At 36.0% G+C, this 20,113-nt stretch overlaps 1 pseudogene; it reads right to left on the bottom strand.

The window, feature by feature from the left end:
• Nucleotides 1–17,610, bottom strand: part of LOC140858001 (uncharacterized) — a 140,555-nt pseudogene extending 122,945 nt beyond the window's left edge.
• Nucleotides 17,611–20,113: the final 2,503 nt, after the last annotated feature.

Genomic DNA, 20,113 nt, shown 5'->3' with positions numbered 1-20,113 from the left:
CAAGATGGTGGCATTGGAAGAATAATTAAGCTCAAGGAGAATGTCTCCTAAGAGCAACGAGCTAAAGAACCTGAGAAACCTAATCAATCAGAACCAGTCCTAACACAACCTCTTCCACCTCGTAGATCGACTAGGGTTTTTCGTCCTCCTGAAAGGTACTTAGGTATCATACAAGAAGATGTAGAGAAAATGTTCCTCACGGGAAATAGGGTTCATGGTGATGATCCCAAGACCTATGATGAGGTGATATCAGATATCGACTTCGAGAAATGGTTAGAGCCAATGAGATCAGAAATTGACTCGATGCACTCAAACCAAGTCTGGACCTTGGTAGATCCACCTGAAGGTATTGTATCTATTGGGTGTAAATAGATCTCCAAGAGAAAGATAGGTGCAGATAGGAATGTGGAGACATTCAAGGCTAGGCTCGTAGCGAAAGGTTATAGTCAGCGCGAAGGCATTGACTATCAGGACACCTTTTCGCCCGTAGCCATGCTAAAATCCATCCGCACGTTGCTTGCTGTTGTAGCCTATTTCGATTATGAAATATGGCAAATGGATGTGAAAATGACATTCTTAAATGGACATCTTGAGGAAGATATCTATATGGAACAGCTGCTTGGTTTCACATCCAGTGATGATGATCACAAGATCTGCAAGCTGCAAAAGTTCATTTATGGACTTAAGCAAGCATCTCAGAGTTGGAATACTCATTTCAATGATGTGATCAAAATATTTGGTTTCATCAAGAACGAGGAGGAACCATGTGTGTTCAAAAAGGTCAATGGGAGCACAGTTGTCTTCCTCATACTGTACGTAGATGACATCCTCCTAATTGAGAATGACATTCCCATGTTGACCTTAGTCAAAGTATGGTTGTCTAAGGAGTTCTTTATGAAAGATCTAGAAGAGGCATCCTTTATACTGGGTATTAAGGTCTATAGAGATAGACCAAATAGGATGCTCGGACTTTCACAGAAGATGTACATAGAGGAGGTGCTAAAAAGGTTTAGCACGAAAAACTTCAAAAGAGGTTTATTACCTTTTAGACATGGCATTCATCTCTCTAAGAAGATGTGCCCTAGCACACCTGAGGAGATTGAATGCATGAGCAAGATCCCTTATGCTTCGGCAATAGGGAGCCTCATATATGCCATGCTATGTACACGACCTAATATAGCCCATGCTGTGAGTGTCACAAGCAGATATCAGTCGAATCCAGACGAAGAGCACTGGACTTCTGTGAAATGTATCCTTAAGTACTTGAGAAGGATTAAGGATATGTTTCTAGTCTTTGAGAATGGAGAACTCCAGATTCAGGGATATACAGACTCAGACTTTATGTCTGATATAGATGATCGAAAGTCGACATCTGGGAGTCTGTTTATTTGCAATGGTGGTGCAGTCAATTGGAAGAGTTTCAAGCAGACGGTAATTGCTGATTCCACCATGGAGGTAGAGTATATTGCTGCATCGGAAGCTACAAAGGAGACATTCTGGTACAAGAAGTTTGCCGCAGAGCTTGGAGTGATATCATCGGATGCCATACCTCTTTACTGCGATAATAATGGTGCCATAGCCCGAGTTAAGGAGCCAAGATCTCACCAGAAGTCCAAGCACATCGAACGGCGATTCCATCTGATCTGTGATTACCTCGAAAAGGGTTATGTCGAGGTCAAGAGAGCCAACTCCACAGATAATGTGGCAGACCCGGTAACTAAGCCATTGGGCCAACAGAAGATCGAAGCCCACCTTGAGAAGATAGAACTTAGATATGTAGCCAATTTGCATTAGGTCAAGTGGGAGTTTGTTAGATGTGTGCTCTAGATGCCAGATCGGCTGACACATTCCTGTACAAATCTAAGGGCAAATTTATAATTTTGACTATAAATGAATGAAAAGGGTTATTCTTCTATCACATTGTGTACATTGTGTTTGTGATACATCCTTTGAGTTAGTAGGAATGTAAATTCATATTTTCAAGAGTTGAAAATTTAAGGCATGAATTTACATAAGTAACTTATAAACAGCCCCTGACCATAGGATCATTACGAGGATGGTGATCGATCTAGAAGATTGGTATACGATCGCTTCCTTAGGGTAGATGTGTCTTGAGTCTACGGTGTGGAGACACCGGAGCAAGAGTACAGGTATTCATTGAGAATGAGAGTACTAAGCATGACCATATCAAGTAGTCATAAGGAAGTCTACCTTCTCGTCAATGACTAGCTCGATGCTGCAATTGTGTGTCTAGTTCTTTGACCTGAGGTGCATCGACAGTTCACCTTGAGTGTGTTATAGTTTGACTACACCATAACTCAGTCTCCTAGCCATTCGGAACCCTGAGGTGTATGTTGGCTATAGCATATTTATTATAGGAACTAGGTCGCACCAAGATGGGATCTATTACCTCGGTAGATGAAAGGAGTAGTCCTATGATAATTGAAAGATCGAGTCCTTAAGCCCATGGCGATGGCAGAGTGAAATAATGGAAAAGAGTTTTCCATTAAGATTTCATATCGAACTCGGATCGATCGATTAACTCATATGACTGATGTTGGGTTTGACGAGTTCACCTTAACCCTAATTCAGTCGGGACTCATGATAGAGGAACTCAATCACACAGGTAGCTGCACCGAGAGGTTCATCTTCAGTTCTGATGGATTGCCACCATATACTGCTAGGTGTCACTGGTGGATTTTGGGAGCAATTAGAATGATATTGATGATCGATCATTCTAATTGTCTAAATCAGAAAAGTTCTGGTCCATCGAAAGGAGTTTCGATGATGTCGATGATAAGATCATGACATGTCTCATTACCATATGAAATTGAACCTAATTGGGTCACACAAATAAGGGTTAGGGTCTGGATGTCATCAATTGGGCTAACTCAATTGATTTGGATAAGATCCAATTAGGTTCAAGGAAATCATGCTAGCACACGATTGAGCTTAACTTTCTCCTCGTGTAATCTTTTCTGTCTCTACTGAGCCAAATGTGATTTGACTCATCCAGAGAATCTTAGAAAGATTTCTCTCAGTCTAAATGAAGCTTGTCCAGCTCAGAAAAGGTTTGTCTTAATTCATGAGATGAATTTAAGACAACACCTGCTAATTCCTAGCACCTGCCAATTTCATTTTAGGACATCTGTCAAATGTTGACATATGGGTCTTAAACTGAAGAGGGCTCATTGGAGGATTTTTGTGAAGTGTCCACATGCCAAAACCCAATTGAATTGGATGCCATAATCAGATTATGGCATGAGCCCAATTAGATTTAGGTGGGTGCCCCAAATGGATAAGAACCAAAGAGTCCTGATAAACATGGACTCTTTGGTGCCACCTTGATTGAGCTTATCCATTATTGGTGCCAACTTAGGAGAGAGGGTGGGAGTTCTTATCTGATGTGATCAGATGACATCACTTCACCAATCAAATTTTTTTCAAAATTTATTGAAATTTTTTGATTGGTTGAATGATGTGGCACTCCACAGCATACAGGGTCTATATAAACCCTATTGCGCCTAGGGTTTTGGGGATGAAATTATTTTATGCACAAAACCCAATAGCTGCTACACCCTACCCTCTTCTCTATGTCCTCCCTACTCTACTTCCTCCCCTCTTCACATCCAAAGAGTTGGACGTCCATCTGGTAAAGATCCAAGACATGGTGTCGCCTGGAACAGAAGGCTACAGGACAACTTTGACAGCCTGCTGCTCCAAATTCAGAAGGAGTTCTGAAGTACTTTCAAATTAGATAAAGATCTAATTTTTAGAGCATAGATTCATGAGGAGAAGATGTTTCAGATCCTACCTAAGTAGATACCAATAGAGGCTAGGCACTTACATGGCTACATCAGAATCTCGGGCTATGCAGAGATCATCTACAGGGTAATCAGATTACCCTTATGGTACTTCTTCTTTCATCATAGATTTATATTTAATTTTAGATTTTAAATATCAAATAATAAAATTATATCTAAAAATTAGATCTGAAATATGTAGGATAAATTTTTTTAAAATTATTCCACCCCAGATTTGATGAAATCTAGAAGATCCTATGCGGAGAAAATGTTTCTCCCCCTTCAGCAGGGTCACTGCAAGAGAAACTATCCTCAATATATAGCTTTCCTTGATCTGAACAGGCCAAAGAAGAAGAAGCAATTGATTGCTGGACAAGATAATTATATGATAACACCTTATAACTTTTCAATTTTTAATACAATGACCTGGGTATTGGATAATAGTAGCCCTATTAATATTTGCAATTCATTGCAAGGACTTTAGGTCAGTAGGAGATTTGGAGACGTGAGAGATTTTTGAATATTGAAGATGGAAGATCAGTTCTAGTTATAGCTTTAAAAATTATCAAGCTCGTATTCGATTCTCATTTTATTGTTCTTAATGATTATCATTACTGTCCCAGTTTTCTTTTGAATATCATTTCTATAGGCCTTTTGGCCAAAGCAAACTATGAAATTTTAATAAAGAAAAGATTTTGTGATATCATTTTGAATGATGTTACTATTATGTGTGGACAATTGAATAATGATATTTATATTATATCATGGCCTAATGTAATGTACATGTCTAATAAATATCCTAAAATAGTCGATGTCATGGATGCCTATCTTTAGTATTGTAGGCTAGGTCATATTAATAAGAACAGGATGAACATGTTAGCTCAAGAAGAAATTTTTGATGATAATGATTATGAATCATTGCTAATCTGTGAATCTTGTTTACTTAAAAAAATGACCAAGTCACCTTTTATTGAAAAAGATGAACGAACTAGTGATGTTCTGGGTCTTGTACATACTGATATATGTGGACCCATGAGCACCAATGCCAAAAGAGGGTACCACTATTTTATTACATTCACAGATGACCTATCTAGGTATGGGCACATCTATTTGATGAAACACAAGTCCAAATTATTTGAAATGTTTAAACGATTTCATAATAAGGTAGAGAAACAAATTGAAAAGAATATTAAAACTCTTCGATCAGATTGAGAAGTTGAATATCTTTTTAGTGAATTTCTGACATACCTTGAAGAGAATGAGATTCTCTCTTAATGGTCACCTCCCAGAATGCCACAATACAATGGTGTGTCAGAAAGAAAAAATCAAACCCTATTAGATATGGTTCGATCCATGATGGACTTTTCTAGTCTGCCGATATCTTTCTGGGAAAATGTATTCGAGTTAGCTTGTTATGTCTTTAATAGGATTTTTAGTAAATTTGTAAGTAAAACACAATATGAGATTTGGATGAGACATAAGTCAAGGCTCTGTCACCTAAGGGTTTGGGGGTGTCTGACTTATGTTAAACATTTGAAAATAAACAAACTTGGAGTCAGATTTGATAAATATATTTTTATAGGATATCCCAAAGAAACTAAGGGATATTATTTCTATCTTGTTGATGAACAAAAGGTGTTTGTTAGTCTTAGGACAGTCTTTTTGAAAAAGAAGTTCCTTAAGGGAGAAATTAATGCCTCTAAGGTTGCACTTGATGAAGTTCAACAGGTAGAACTGACACAGTCTTGTGAATCCACAGAACCAAATTTGATGATGTCAAACTCAAAACCTATTATAGAGGCACCATTAAGGAGATCTGATAGAGTATCGTGTTAACTGGATAGATACTATAATTTTTTGATTTAGGATAGGGATCCTGTTGAACTTGATGACAATAATGAAGATCATGCAATGCAGAGGTCCGACTCTGATAAATAGCTTGAAGCCATGAAATCCAAAATGGAGTCCATGAAGATCAATGATGTATAGACAATAGTTGACCCACCTGAAGGAGTTAAACCTATAGGGTGTAAGTGGGTCATCAAAAGGAAGAAGGGTGCAGACGGGAAGGTGGAAACCTATAAAGCCTATTTGGTTGCCAAGGGTTATCATCAATGTTATGGTATTGACTATGAAGAGACATTTTCTCCTGTGACAATATTCAAATCCATTCGGATGATGCTTGCGATAGCGGCACACATGGACTATGAAATCTGGCAAATGGATATGAAAATAATTTTTCTAAATGGAGAGCTAGAAGAAGAGGTGTATATGATATAGCCTAAAGGTTTTACATCCATAGATGAGTCCAAAGTGTGCAAGCTTCAAAGATCCATCTATGGATTGAAGCAGGCATCTAGGAGTTGGAACACACATTTTGATAAAATTATCAGAACATTTGGCTTCGTTAGGAATGGAGAAGAATCCTGCATTTGCAAAAGGATAAATAACTCTGTGGTTGTATTTTTTGTACTGTATGTGGATGACATTCTCTTAATCGAGAATGACATCCCTGCATTACAAAGAATAAAAATTTGGTTATCATCTTAGTTTTCTATGAACGACTTGGGAGGAGCATCTTACATCCTTGGGATGAAGATCTATAGAGATAGATTGAAAAGGTTGCTTGGATAGTCCCAGTCTACGTACATAGACACCGTGCTGAAGCAGTTCAGTATGGAGAATTTCAAGAAATACTATCTCCCGATAGGCCATAAAATTTTTCTCTCGAAGAGAGATTGTCCAACAACTCCTCAAAAGAGAGAGTGTATGAGTAGAATTTCATATGCTTTGATAGTGGATTCTATAATGTATGCCATGACATGTACAAGACCAAACATAGCATACTCACTAAGGGTAGTGAGTAGATACCAATCTGATCTAGGAGAAAATCACTGAAAGATTGTAAAGACCATCCATAAATATTTAAGAAATCCTAAGGATTAGTGGCTTGTTTATGGTGAAACTAACTTAAAACTGGTGGGGTTCACTGACTCTAGCTTTCAGTTAGACCATGATGATAGCAAGAGTGTGTCGGATTATATTTTTTCTTGAATGGTGGAGCAATCTGCTAAAAAAATTTTAAACAGTACACTATGGCTGACTCTGTTTGTGAAGCAGAGTACATCGTGGCATCCGATGCTGCGAAGAAAGCTATATGGCTGTGAAAGTTCATCAGTGAGCTTGGAGTGGCACCCTCCGTTGATGGCCCTATCCTATTATACTAGGATAGCACTGAAGCCATTACTCAAGTCAAAGAGCCAAAGTCCCATCAGTGCTCCAAGCATATTCTGCACCGCTACCATCTTATTTGAGAGATCATGGAATGAGGTGACGTCGACCTTCAAAAGATTGATAGAAAAGAGAATCTAGCTGATCCGTTTACTAAAGCTCTCAAAATCTAGGAGTTTGATGATCACAAGTTGAAGATGGGCATACGATATTGTATCGATTGGCTTTAATCCAAGTGGGAGTTATTGAAAATTGTGTCCTAAAGTCAATCGTCAGTCTGTTGATGATCGTGCTCATATTTATAAAATATATATAAATTTTTATTAATAAAAATTATTTAATTTTTTATCATATTTTATCCATCTTATTTGAACTCTTATGTTATGATGAAGTCCTTAGGACTATATTTTATCGACAAAGGAGGATTTATCATTTATTCCTTAAAACTGTTCATGACCAAATGATATGCTGTTAAGAGGATGATAGCAATATCAAGTATAGATTATTGTGTGCTATATGGATTGGTTATTCTCTTAACAAGGAGTGTGGAGAAACTGGTATGGCATGCAGGTGGAATGTAGGAGTACATTTGCACCGAATATGACCATTTATCGAGCACTCTACTATCAAGAGTAGCTCGTGAAGGGTATAGGTATAAGTGTCCCTCTGACTTGAGATCACCACGGTGACTTGTAAGCAATTCACTGTATTTTGGTATCGGATAATCTGAATTTTTAATTCAGTGATAGAAGGTTATTGAGTGCAGTCAAATATTTATCAAGTCGGTGTATGAGTCAAGATAGAATTGACCCCTCCAAATAAGTAGGAGATATGTATCAATGTATTTCAATTTAGCAAAATTTTGGTCAGGATAATCCATGTGATGGATTTGAAAGGTTGAAATATAATGTGTTGACCATATTAGGGTTGACAGTCAAACCCTAGATCACCTTGAGCATTAGGGTCAAAGGGTGAATTATATGGTAACCATACACCAATAGTTCTTAGAATGTTGCTTTCCAATCTTTCAACCTATCCAGACATCGGGTCTCATTGCTAGATGGTTATATCAATTAGTATAAAAAATTATTTCTATGCTATCAGCTTAGGTTCGAACCTATAGGGTCACATACATTAGAAGAAATGGTCTGATATGATAGCTGAAGAGTCCAATTGGATTGTCTCTGGTGAAGAGTCCCATTGAGACTGAGACTCTGGAGGAGAGTCCCATTGGATTGGAACTCTATTTTTAATAAAAAATTTATTAGCAATTAGATTGCTAATTGACTCAATTTGATTAAGCAAAGAGTTTTGGATCAAGTCTAATTGAATTAGATTCAATTTGACTTAGATTGGGTTTGATTTGATCAAGTCTAATTGCAAGAAAAACTTATTCTTGATTTGATCAGAACTTGAACTCAGCTAATTCCTAATTAGATTAGGAATTTATTGAGATGATTGGGCTCTTAATTAGATTAGGTTCATTTCTCTCATTGGGTTCAAACCAAATTTGATTTAGTTTAGAATCAAATTAGAAATATAGAGTTGTTGCCCAGCTATGCAACCCAAGAGGGGGGGGGGTGAATTAGATTTTTAAAATTTTAATGTTAATTTAGAACTATGAGAATTAAATAACAATGAGTAGGATATATGTATAGAGTGATTTAAGCAAGGTCTAAAAAATAGATGCAAGAATGCAAGAAGATAAGAAAATTTAGAAAGAGAGAGTAAATAAGCACAATACAAACAAACAAGATTTATAGTGGTTCGATGCCACCTTGCACTTACATTCACTCTCCAAGCTCCTACTTGAGAATTCAAATCTACTAAACCGTATTCAACAAGAATACAACATCGGTACCTCCAACTCTAGCTATCCCAAGCTAGAACACTTGTTTCTCAGATATAAGCCAACCCAATACAATTCGATTCAAGGTTCGGATCAATCTTTTCATGTTTTGGAATCCTTCCAAAACAAAAGATCAAGTCAAAATAGAGTATGTGAGTTAATCACATAAAAATATAAATTTAGCTCATTTAATGAGCAAATAAAACTTTAAATACACTTTACACAATAAGAAGAAAGCTTTTCTGATTTTTCTCAAGATGATTGAAGACTTGAATGAGCTCTTCAGGGGTTGGTGAACTTGAAATGAAAGCTTCTTTAACTTGATGAGAGCTCTTTGCTTAGGGCTGAAATGAATGCTTGAAGAACCTGCTTTATTTCCTCCTTTAAGTGCCTTTTATAGCTTCAAATGATGGTGGAGACTGATCTGGATAGTTTTAAAGTCATTGGAGATCATTAAATGAGTATTAAATACACCAAAATGAGCTGAAAAACTAGTCGTTATGGAGTTTTTCCATCATAGGGGTCGACTCATATGCATGAGTCGACTCATGGGGTTGACTTCTGTAGCACAGAACAGAAAATGATTGTTCTGTAATTTTAACATACACAGCAACAGAGGTCGACTCATAGAGTCAACTCATGCACAGGGATCGACTCATGGGGTCGACTCAATTGGATGTGCCAGCCAAAAAATAGCATGCCGTTCAGCCCCATTTGATATGAGTCGACTCATAGGGTCGACTCAATTTTATAAATATTATTTTCTTTCAAAATACACATCTAAAAATATTGAGATTGTCTCCAAAAGATCACAAATCTTCTGTTCTTGCTCTTGAGGCTTTCGAGTTAGGACTTAATGAAATTATAATTTTTTTTCTGAAAAATAATAAATCTTTTTTCAAGCCAAAATCATTAGTAATCCCCTCAAATACTTTGTAATCATCAAAATCAATTCAAGGAGCAACAATCTCTCCCTTTTTTATGATGACAAAACACTTGAGCAAAAGCAGAGTATAACATATAAAAAGCATTGAACATGAATTTTAAATTTATGAAGATGCATCAGTTAAACATCATAGCCAGTTATTTGAATGAAATGCATCATGAGTAGTTTGAAGATCAATTTGAAATTTGCTTATAAGATCATTTGCTTTGAAGATTAAATTGAAATTGCTGACAATTTTGATTCTTTGACACATTTGCTTTGACAATTTTGCTTATTGCTCTCGATTCTATTTCTCTATTGCTTATTGCTCAATCTTGATTTTTGATTCTCTACTCTTCCTTTTTGACAGCATCAGTTAAGATCTTAAGAGATTTTGAAGAGAGAAAAAAAAGATAACATAAAGGACATATTTTCTCTACTCCCCCTTTTTGATACCATATTTTATTTCTTTACTCCCCCTCTTTGATTGTTTATTTCTCTACTCCCCCTCATTATAGCAATCATAAAGGACATATCAATTTACTCATATAGAAGATATTGCTATTCATAATATTTCATAGCATAAATATGAGTTATTTTTCATATCTCATAATTAAGACAATTCAATTGATCCCAATCATAAACATTCATTGAAATTCAAAGCATATAAATATATATATCCAAAATGTGACTGAATACATAGGTGTCCCAATACATATGAGTCAACTCAAAATATAAAAGTCATGGATAAAAACTATCCAAGAGTCAATCAGCCAACAAATACAAAGGCCATAAGCTAGAACCTAGACATAAAAGACTAACTATGCTGGATCTAATAGGTATCGTGGCTAGAGAGATCAGAATCTGAAGAGTCAGAGATATGATGAGAAGATGTAGGATCAAATCTATGGGCACGACCTCGACCACATCTGCCTCGACCATGGGTAGAAGTATCGGCACGAGCAGAAGGGCGAGAAGATTCTGGAGCCTGGGAAGCTATGGACTGTGCAAGGAGAGAAAATCTGATGGTGTCTAATTGTTCCAAAGCTCTCATCATGGACTGCATCAAGGCACCAATCTGAGTAAAGACAGTCTCACTGGAGCCCCTGATCTCTCTCCTCAAGAAGTCAAATCCACCCTCTAAAACTCCTTGAAGTCTAGCCACCTCTGCAGATAGGTCTGAGACCTCTGTGATGTTCTCTTATGGCTGGAGATGGGTTAAGATTAAAACTTATCCCTGCAAGTCTAAAACTCTACCTGTCAGTCTTAAAATATATCCCTCAAACTGCTCAATACGTACGGATTGAGCAGTAAGCATCTGAAAGATGGTAGAGATATGAGGGATCATGGTCTGATCTAAAATAGCCTGAGAAGTCATCCCCTGAGCAAAACCTGAGGTGGCAAACTGCTGAGATAAAATGGAGGCAACACACTGGGACATCAGCTCAATCTGATCATCTACAAGTCTGAACTCTGAAGGATGTACCCTGCTCTCTAACTATAGAACTGAAGCATGCCCCTCACTGACTCTGAGGGACCAGCCTCGTGATCAGACACGAACTGAATATCTGGAGATGCTCTATGATCATGAGGAGGTGAAGACAGTCTCTCCTCCTCTGCTCTCTCCTCAGCTGGCTCCTCTGCTCTTTCCTCGACACCCTTTGACCAACCACCATCAATCTTTGAAAAACCCATACGGTGCAGTGTGTGGTGGTTGATGGTGTCAGAATGAGATAACCTAGTAACTGCCTCCCCCTCAAAACTGACTCCGACCTATTTAGGGTCTCTCTCATGGCCTCAATCATCAGAATAGGAAGGTTCAAGGGGGTCTCAATGATCACATGATACATGATGCAAATGTCCCTACCAGATAGGAGGTCATGTTTGCCACTCCTAGAGACAAACAGCTTGGTTACCATGTGATGTAACAGCCTCATCTCAATAGAAAGAATTTTTGCTTCTAATTTATTCAAACTTCTAGTAAAAGTTCTCCTTAAGATAACATTAATTCCTTCTTCTTTGATTGGGAGCTCCATATTAGTATAGCCTTCACAAGGCAAGTGTAGAATTTGTCCCAAATGCAAAAGATCAAGAATAATATCAACACCTTTCACTGTAGACTTTACTGTTCTATTGAAGTAACTTAAATTCAAATAAAATTGTCTGACCAGATCAACAAAAGTGTTTTCTTTCAAGAGACAGTAAAATTTTCATCCTTGATTTTTAATCTTTGATCCAATAGAGAACCCTTCTTTTTCAAAAAACTTGAAACTATATTCTTCCCAGGTTTCACTTTTCGATCAGAGAGAGGTACCTTGCTTGGACTAATTGGGGATTGTATAGAAGCTGAAGCAGGACCTGGAGCTGGGATTGGAGCAGGAGAGGGCTCGACTGCTATTCTTTTTCTACGCTCAGTCTCTTCCAACCCATGAACAGATTTTTTTCTCTGTGGGAGCTTCATTTTGGGAGCCATTTGGACAAGAAGGACTTGCAAGGAGTTTAAGAGACTAAATCAGGTAGAGAGGAAAGGATTCTAGTAGAAAAGCCAAGATTTTGGAGAGGTGAAGTGTCGATTTGGAGAAGAGAGGTAGAATCTAGGGCAAGCTCGAACCATCCAAACGAGGAAGAAAGAGGAGAGGAAGTTGGTTCCTAAACGGGCGATTTGAAGGGTGAAAATCGGTGGAAAGAGAGATTTGAGAGAAATCTTCAATTTGAGGGAGAAGAGAGGGAGAGCTTTTGGTTCAGTGGGAGGAAGAAGAAGGGCTGAGTCGGCTCAAAAAAAATTTTTCAATAAAAAGAGAGTGTCCGAAGGGTTTTGACAAATTATAAGTTTACCCTAGGGTCGACCCTGGGGGTCGACTCATGGTATAGAAAAATTCATAAGAATGATGGAAAAATTTGAAAAAATCTGAAACTTTAAGAAAAAAGTATCTACCTAGAGATTGATCATGTGAAGTACAGTTTTAAGCTTTTAAGAGAAATGAAGAGATGAGAATTGAGCTCAACAAATTTGGTTCAATAAATTTTTTTGGTATTAAGAACTTAGAATTAGAGAGATACTTAAGCTGATGGATCAATGATTCCTAGTTCTCTTCTAATTTCGCAAAATCTATCTTCACTTAAGGCCTTGGTAAAAATGTCAGCCAATTATTTCTCAGTACATGCATAGTCAAGGATTATATTATTATTTTGAACATGTTCTCTTATGAAATGATGTCTAATTTCAATATATTTTGATCTAGAGTACTGAATTAAATTTTTAGTTAGATTGATAGTACTAGTGTTATCACATCTTATGAGAGTTTTATTGAGTTTGATGCCAAAGTCCTCAAGTTGTTGCTTAATCCACAAGATTTGAGCATAACAACTTCTGACTGCTATATATTTGGCCTCGACCGTAGACAGTGCCACCGAATTTTGCTTCTTGCTAAACCAAGAGATTATGTTAACTCCAAAAAATTAGCAAGTTTCACTAGTACTTTTTCTATCTAATCTACATCCAGCAAAATCGACATCTGAATATCCTATTAAGTCAATTGATGAGTCTTTAGAATACCATAGTCCTAGAGTTTGTGTACCATTTAAATATCTAAAGATTCTTTTAACTGCATTCAAGTGTATTTCTTTTAGATTTGATTGAAAGCGAGCACAAAGACATATACTAAACATAATATCTGGTCTACTAGTAGTTAAATACAATAGAGAACCAATCATGCCTTTATAAAATTTTAAGTCTATATTTTTACCTCCTTCATCCTTGTCAAGCTTACATAATGGGCTTATGGGTGTACCAATTACTTTGGAACCCTCCATTCCAAATCTTTTGAGTAGTTCTCTTGTATATTTGCTTTGAGTGATAGAGATTCTTTCTTTTATTTGTTTGATTTGGAGTCTGAGGAAGAATATAAGTTCTTCTATCGTGCTCATCTCGAACTCTCCCTGCATGAGCTTGGCAAAATCTTGACAAAGAGTTTTATTAGTAGACCCAAAAATAATGTCATCAATGTATATTTGTATAACTAAGATATCATTATGATTTCTTTTAATGAAAAAGGTTGTATCTATATTTCCTCTTGAAAAACCGTTGTTAAGCAAGAATTTACTTAACCTTTCATACCAAGCCCTAGGAGCTTGCTTTAGACCATATAGAGCTTTATTTAATTTAAAAACATGATTAGGAAAAGCATGATTTTCAAAATCGAGGAGTTGTTCTACAAAAACTTCTTTAGTAATATAACCATTTAGAAAAGCACTTTTGACATCCATTTGGAATAATTTAAAATTCATAAAGCATGCATATGCAAGTAAAAGCCTAATTGCTTCTAATCTAGCAACAGGTGTAAAGGTTTCATCAAAATCAATTTCTTCTTCTTGATTATAACCCTTTGCAACCAGTCTCACTTTATTCCTAATTACATTTTCATGTTCATCCAGTTTATTTCTATATATCCATTTTGTGCTAATTACTGGATAATTTTTAGGTCTTGATACTAACATCCATATATTATTTTTTTTAAATTGATTAAGTTCTTCTTGTATTGCATTTATCCAATTATAATCTTTTTCAGCTTCATCTATGATTTTAGGTTCAAGATGAGAGATAAATACAAAATGATTGTATGCATCTCTAAGTAAAGAACGAGTTCTTACTCCATGTGTAGGATCATCAATGATTAGTTCTTTGAGGTGATTGTGATCATACCTCCATTCTTTGGGTAGATCATTTGCACCTTGAAGTTGTTCTTGTTGTTCTTCACCTTTATCATCTTGTTTATTTTCATGTTCTTCATCATTTTGAATCATTGAGTCTTTTAGGATGAGCTTCTTCATCCCTTCTATAAGAGGATCTGCATCATCAATACCTTCATTCTTTCTTGAGGGAAGATCATTAGTCTCATCAAAAACAACATATATTGACTCCTCTACTACTAAAGTTCTTTTGTTAAAAACTCTAAAAGCTTTGCTAAAAGAGGAATAACCAAGAAAAATAGCTTCATTAGATTTTGCATCAAATTTTTCTAATCTTTCTTTACCGTTGTTCAAAACAAAATATCGGCAACCAAAAATATGTAAATATGAAATATTTGGTTTTCTTTCTTTCCAAAGCTCATAAGGTGTTTTCTTTAGTATTGGTCTAATTAAAATATGATTTAATATGTAACATGCCGTGTTAATTGCTTCCATCCAAAAGTACCTTAGGAGGTTGCTTTCACATAGCATGGTATGGGCCATTTCTTCAAGGATCCTATTTTTTCTTTCTACTATCCCATTTTGTAGGGGTGTCCTAGGTGTTGAAAAGTTATGGTCAATACCTTTTTCATCATAAAATTTTTCAAAATCTTGATTTTCAAATTCGGTTCCATGATCACTTCAAATATGTTGAATTGAAAAACTTTTTTCATTAGTAACTTTTCGATAAAATTTTAAAAACACATGAAAAGTTTCATCCTTATATGCCAAAAAGAAAACTCATGTAAAATGAGAGAAATCATCAATAATTACAAAGCCATATCATTTTTCACCCAGACTAGTAGGTCTAGTGGGTCCAAATAAATCCATGTGCAATAATTCTAATGGGCTAGAAGTTGAAACAATATTTTTAGATTTAAAAGATACTTTTGCTTATTTTTCTAGTTGACATGCATCACAAATTCTATCCTTTTCAAAATTTAATTTAGGTAAACTGGTAACCAATTCTTTTTTAATAAGTTTTGAAAGTGAATGCATGCTAATGTGTGCAAGCCTACGATGCCAAAGCCAACTAGTCTCATTAATTTTGGCATTCAAGGTTACTAGGCATTGCATGTTTATCTTGAAAAGATCATTCAAATCTACCATATAAACATTACCATGTCTATGCCCAACAAATTTAATACCTTCTTTATTGAGACTAGTTACTATGCATAATGAAGATTCAAAAATGACTTTATACCCTTTATCACAAAATTGACTAATGCTCAATAGATTATGTTTCAAACCATCTACTAATAAAATATTTTCAATATACTTGGAGGGAGTGATACCAATGTTACCTATACCGATGATTTTTTTTTGCTATTATCTTCAAAAGTGACCATCCCTCCATCTTTTGCATCAAGTGTGATGAATTGAAATTCATCATCGGTCATGTATCTTGAGCACCCACTATCAAGATACCATTTTTGATTTATTCCTTGGGATGCAAGACACACCTGCATGCAAAAATCAAATTTTCATTTTGGTACCCAAGTTTTCTTGGGTCTTCTTTGGTTAGTCACAATGGTTCCTTTTGGAACCTATATTTTTTTCACATTAGAATTTTTAGATTTGTTAGAGAAACAAGTATAGGATTTGTGTCCTACTATACCACATTTAAAGTAAGTAGTATTTGAAAACTTGTTGCTTGTTGAGTTCACATAGATATTTTTCAAGAATTTTTGTTTCTTTAAAGCGTTGTAGCCAAGATCGGCTTTATCATAAACGGCCTTTTGACTATCAAGTATTATTTGAAGTTTAGTTGAACTAAGAGTGAACTTTTCTACCATAAGTTTTAACTTAGCAATTTCATTTTTTAAGTTTAGATTTTTTTGTGTCAAGACCAATTTTTCATTTGAAATTATTTCATTTTCTTTTAGTAAAGATTGATTCTTTGATTTTAATTCTTTGTTCTTTACCCCTAACTTCTTTAGATCATCAACTAAATCATAAAATTTTTCTTGAAGTTCTTCGAAAGTAAAGTCATCAGGAGTTTCAGCATTTTTCTCATTTTCATGTGCCATAAGGCACAAGTTAGCTTGTTCATGTGAATCTTCTTCTTCGGAGCTTGACTCATCACTATCACTCCAAGTAGCCATTATAGCCTTTTTTTTGTACTTCTTGGGGCCCTTCTTGAGTTGTGGATATTCAGATCTGAAGTGCCCTGGCTTCTTACATTCGTAACAAATAAGGGGCTGCTCCTTATCCTTCTCTTTGCTATGTTCTTCTTTTGTGAGTGGCCTTTTCCTCATCCTTTGTCTTCTTTTCTTCAAGAATCTTTTAAACTTTCTAGTGATGGGGGCCATTTCTTCATCTTGCTCTTCATTTTCAGTTTCTTTGGATTCCTCATCGAGTTGGGTAGTGGACTTGAAGGCAATTATCCTCTTCTTCTTGACATCTTCTTCTTGATGTTGTTTCATACTTAGCTCATGTGTCATTAGTGATCCTAAAAGCTCTTCTAAGAGTAAAATATTCAGATCCTTGGCTTCTTGGATTGTGGTCACTTTAGCCTCCCACATCTTTAGTAAAGACCTAAGAATCTTTCTCACAAGATCGCTGTTAGAGTAAGACTTACCAAGATTTTTTAGACCATTAATAATATCCATGAAGCGAGTAAATATTTCAGTTATTGATTCATCATGCTCCATTTTAAAGAGTTCATATTTATGCACAAGCATGTTAATTTTTGATTTTTTAACTTGATTGGTGCTTTCATGTGTTAGTTCTAATCTATCCCATATTTCCTTAGCTGACATGTATGTTGAAATGCGATTAAACTCATTAGCATCTAAAGCACAATATAAAATATTCATGGCTTTAGCATTAAGTTGAGCCATTTTCTTGTCAACCTCATCCCATTCTCTTTCAGATTTGGTTGATTCTATATCATTAATTATCTTAGTGGGTGTATATAGTCCATTAACTATGATACTCTACATATTATAGTCAAGTGTCTGAATAAAAATTTTCATCTGAGCTTTTCAATAGGTGTAGTTTGACCCATTGAAAAGTGAAGGTCGGTTTGTGGAATGCCCCTTCGCTAGTGAAGCACCAACTTGAGTTGCCATAGATCTTTAGCTCTTTGATGGTTAAATCAAAGTAGGGCTAGAGCACCAAGCTCTGATAGCACTTGTTGCCCAGCTATGCAACCCAAGAGAGGGGGGTGAATTAGGTTTTTAAAATTTTAACGTTAATTTAGAACTATGAGGATTAAATAACAATGAGCAGGATATATGTAGAGAGTGATTTAAGTAAGGTCTAAAAAGTAGATGCAAGAATGCAAGAAAATAAAAAAATTTAGAAAGAAAGAGCAAGTAAGCACAACACAAACAAACAAGATTTATAGTGATTCGGTGCCAACCTTGCACCTACATCCACTCCCCAAGCTCCTACTTGAGAATTCAAATCCACTAAACCATATTCAATAAGAATATAATGTCGGTACCTCTGACTCTAGCTATCCCAAGCTAGAATACTTATTTTTTGGATACAAGCCAACCCAATACAATCCGATTCAAGGTTTGGATCAAACTTTCTATATTTTGGAACTCTTCCAAAATAAAAGATCAAGTCAAAACAGAGTATGTGAGTTAATCACACGAAAATATAAATTTAGCTCTTTTAATGAGAAAATAAAACTTTAAATACACTTTACACAATAAGAAGAAAGCTTTTCTGATTTCTCTCAAAGTGGTTGAAGACTTGAATGAGCTCTTAAGGGATTGGTGAACTTGAAATGAAAGCTTCTTTAACTTGAAGAGAGCTCTTTACTTAGGGCTGAAATGAATGCTTGAAGAACTTGCTTTATTCTCTCCTTTAAGTGCCTTTTATAGCTTCAAATGATGGTGGATAGTGATCTGAGTAGTTTTAGAGCCATTGGAGATCATTAAATGAGCATTAAATGAACCAAAATGAGTTGAAAAACTAGCTATTACGGAGTTTTTTCATCGCACGGGTTGACTCATACATATGAGTCAACTCATGGGGTCGACTTCTGTGGCACAGAGCAGAAAATGACTGTTCTATAATTTTGGCGTATACAGCAACAGAGGTCGACTCACAGGATCGACTCATGCACAGGGGTCGACTCAATTGTGTGTGCCAGCCAAAAAATAGCATACCATTCAACCCCATTTGACATGAGTCGACTCATGGGGTCGACTTAATTTTATAAATATTATTTTCTTTCAAAATACACATCCAAAAATATTGAGATTGCCTCCAAAAGATCACAAATCTTCTGTTCTTGCTCTTAAGGTTTTCGAGTTAGGACTTGATAAAATTATGATTTTGCCCTTGAAAAATAATAAATCTTTTTTCAAGCCAAAATCATTAATAACCCCTTCAAATACTTTGTAATCATCAAAATTAATTCAAGGAGCAACAAGAGTCCCAATCAACAAGGACTCTATCTTTTCCCCTTGTGCCATCTTGGGCCCACCTCTTCTTCTCAATGCCAAAATGGTTTTGGCATGTGAATTTTAGACGTAAAGAGAGAGGGCTCAGAGAGGGTGGGTGGCAAGCATGATGAGTCATGTCCCTTATCTCCTGCCTAATTTGAATACGATCCGAATTAGAGATAAAGAAATAAGAAGGAAAGAGATTTTTTATGTTTAGAAAGAAGGGTGGTGCCAATCAAATTTTTCTTTATTTTCTTTGCAGTGTTTCTGGGCATAAGAAAGATCAGATCTCTTCCTCATGCCATCACCCATTTTTAAAATTTTTGGGATACCAAAACTTGGTTTTGGCATGGAGACTTTGGCACCTCTCCTCTTGACCCAAAACCCTAATCTCTTGCTATTTAAAGGGGGTCCTATAGTTGATATGTTGTGTTCCTTGCCGATTTTATTTTTCTACTATAGCTCTCTGTGGACGATCTGTAGAGACTGAACTTCTTCATGCGGCTGTGAGCAACCTGAAGGAACTCTCTCCTATGTGAGATACTTATAGAGATCAGCAACGCATAGTCTGGTAACGAGTTTTGAACTTGTTAGGCTAGTTTTTATAGATCTAAAGGTTAGATCTAGTCTGCAGCATTGATTAGATTGATACAGATTTTTATTTTCAGATCTTAAGTTTATGTTAAATCATATCATAGTTCTTGGCATAATAGTCTAGATTAGATCTTATGCATGTAAAATAGATTAAAGTGTTTAATCTAATAAATTTGCTGTCAAAAAATTTTAAATTGCATGCATAGAATTGCCCTACTTTTCCTTCAGACTCTTCTTCATTTCTTCAGCCCATGAGAAAGATTTTCTTCCTCACCCTTTGTGATGCCATGAAGAAGGAACAATTCCTCTCTTGTCAGCCCAAGAGGAAGACACTTCTTCATCTCTTTTCTTCACACCATGAAGCTAATTTTCTGTGAACTAGCAGCGGCGAACTAGCAGCTTTCTCATGTTGACATCTATCTATTTCAATGCCCAAAAACTTCTCTTTCATTAGTGTAGAAGTGTGTTTTGCTTAGGAGTTAAAGTCCTAATATTATGGTGTGTAGGAGAGGCTGTTAGAATAGAGTTTAGGGCAGCCCATGTTAGATGTGTGCCCTAGATGCCAGATTGGCTGACA

Source organism: Elaeis guineensis, chromosome 5 (assembly GCF_000442705.2).
Source record: "Elaeis guineensis isolate ETL-2024a chromosome 5, EG11, whole genome shotgun sequence".
Classification (NCBI taxonomy): Eukaryota; Viridiplantae; Streptophyta; class Magnoliopsida; order Arecales; family Arecaceae; genus Elaeis; species Elaeis guineensis.
The sequence above is the reverse complement of the archived record's forward strand: the minus strand, read 5'-3'. Positions and strand labels throughout refer to the sequence as shown.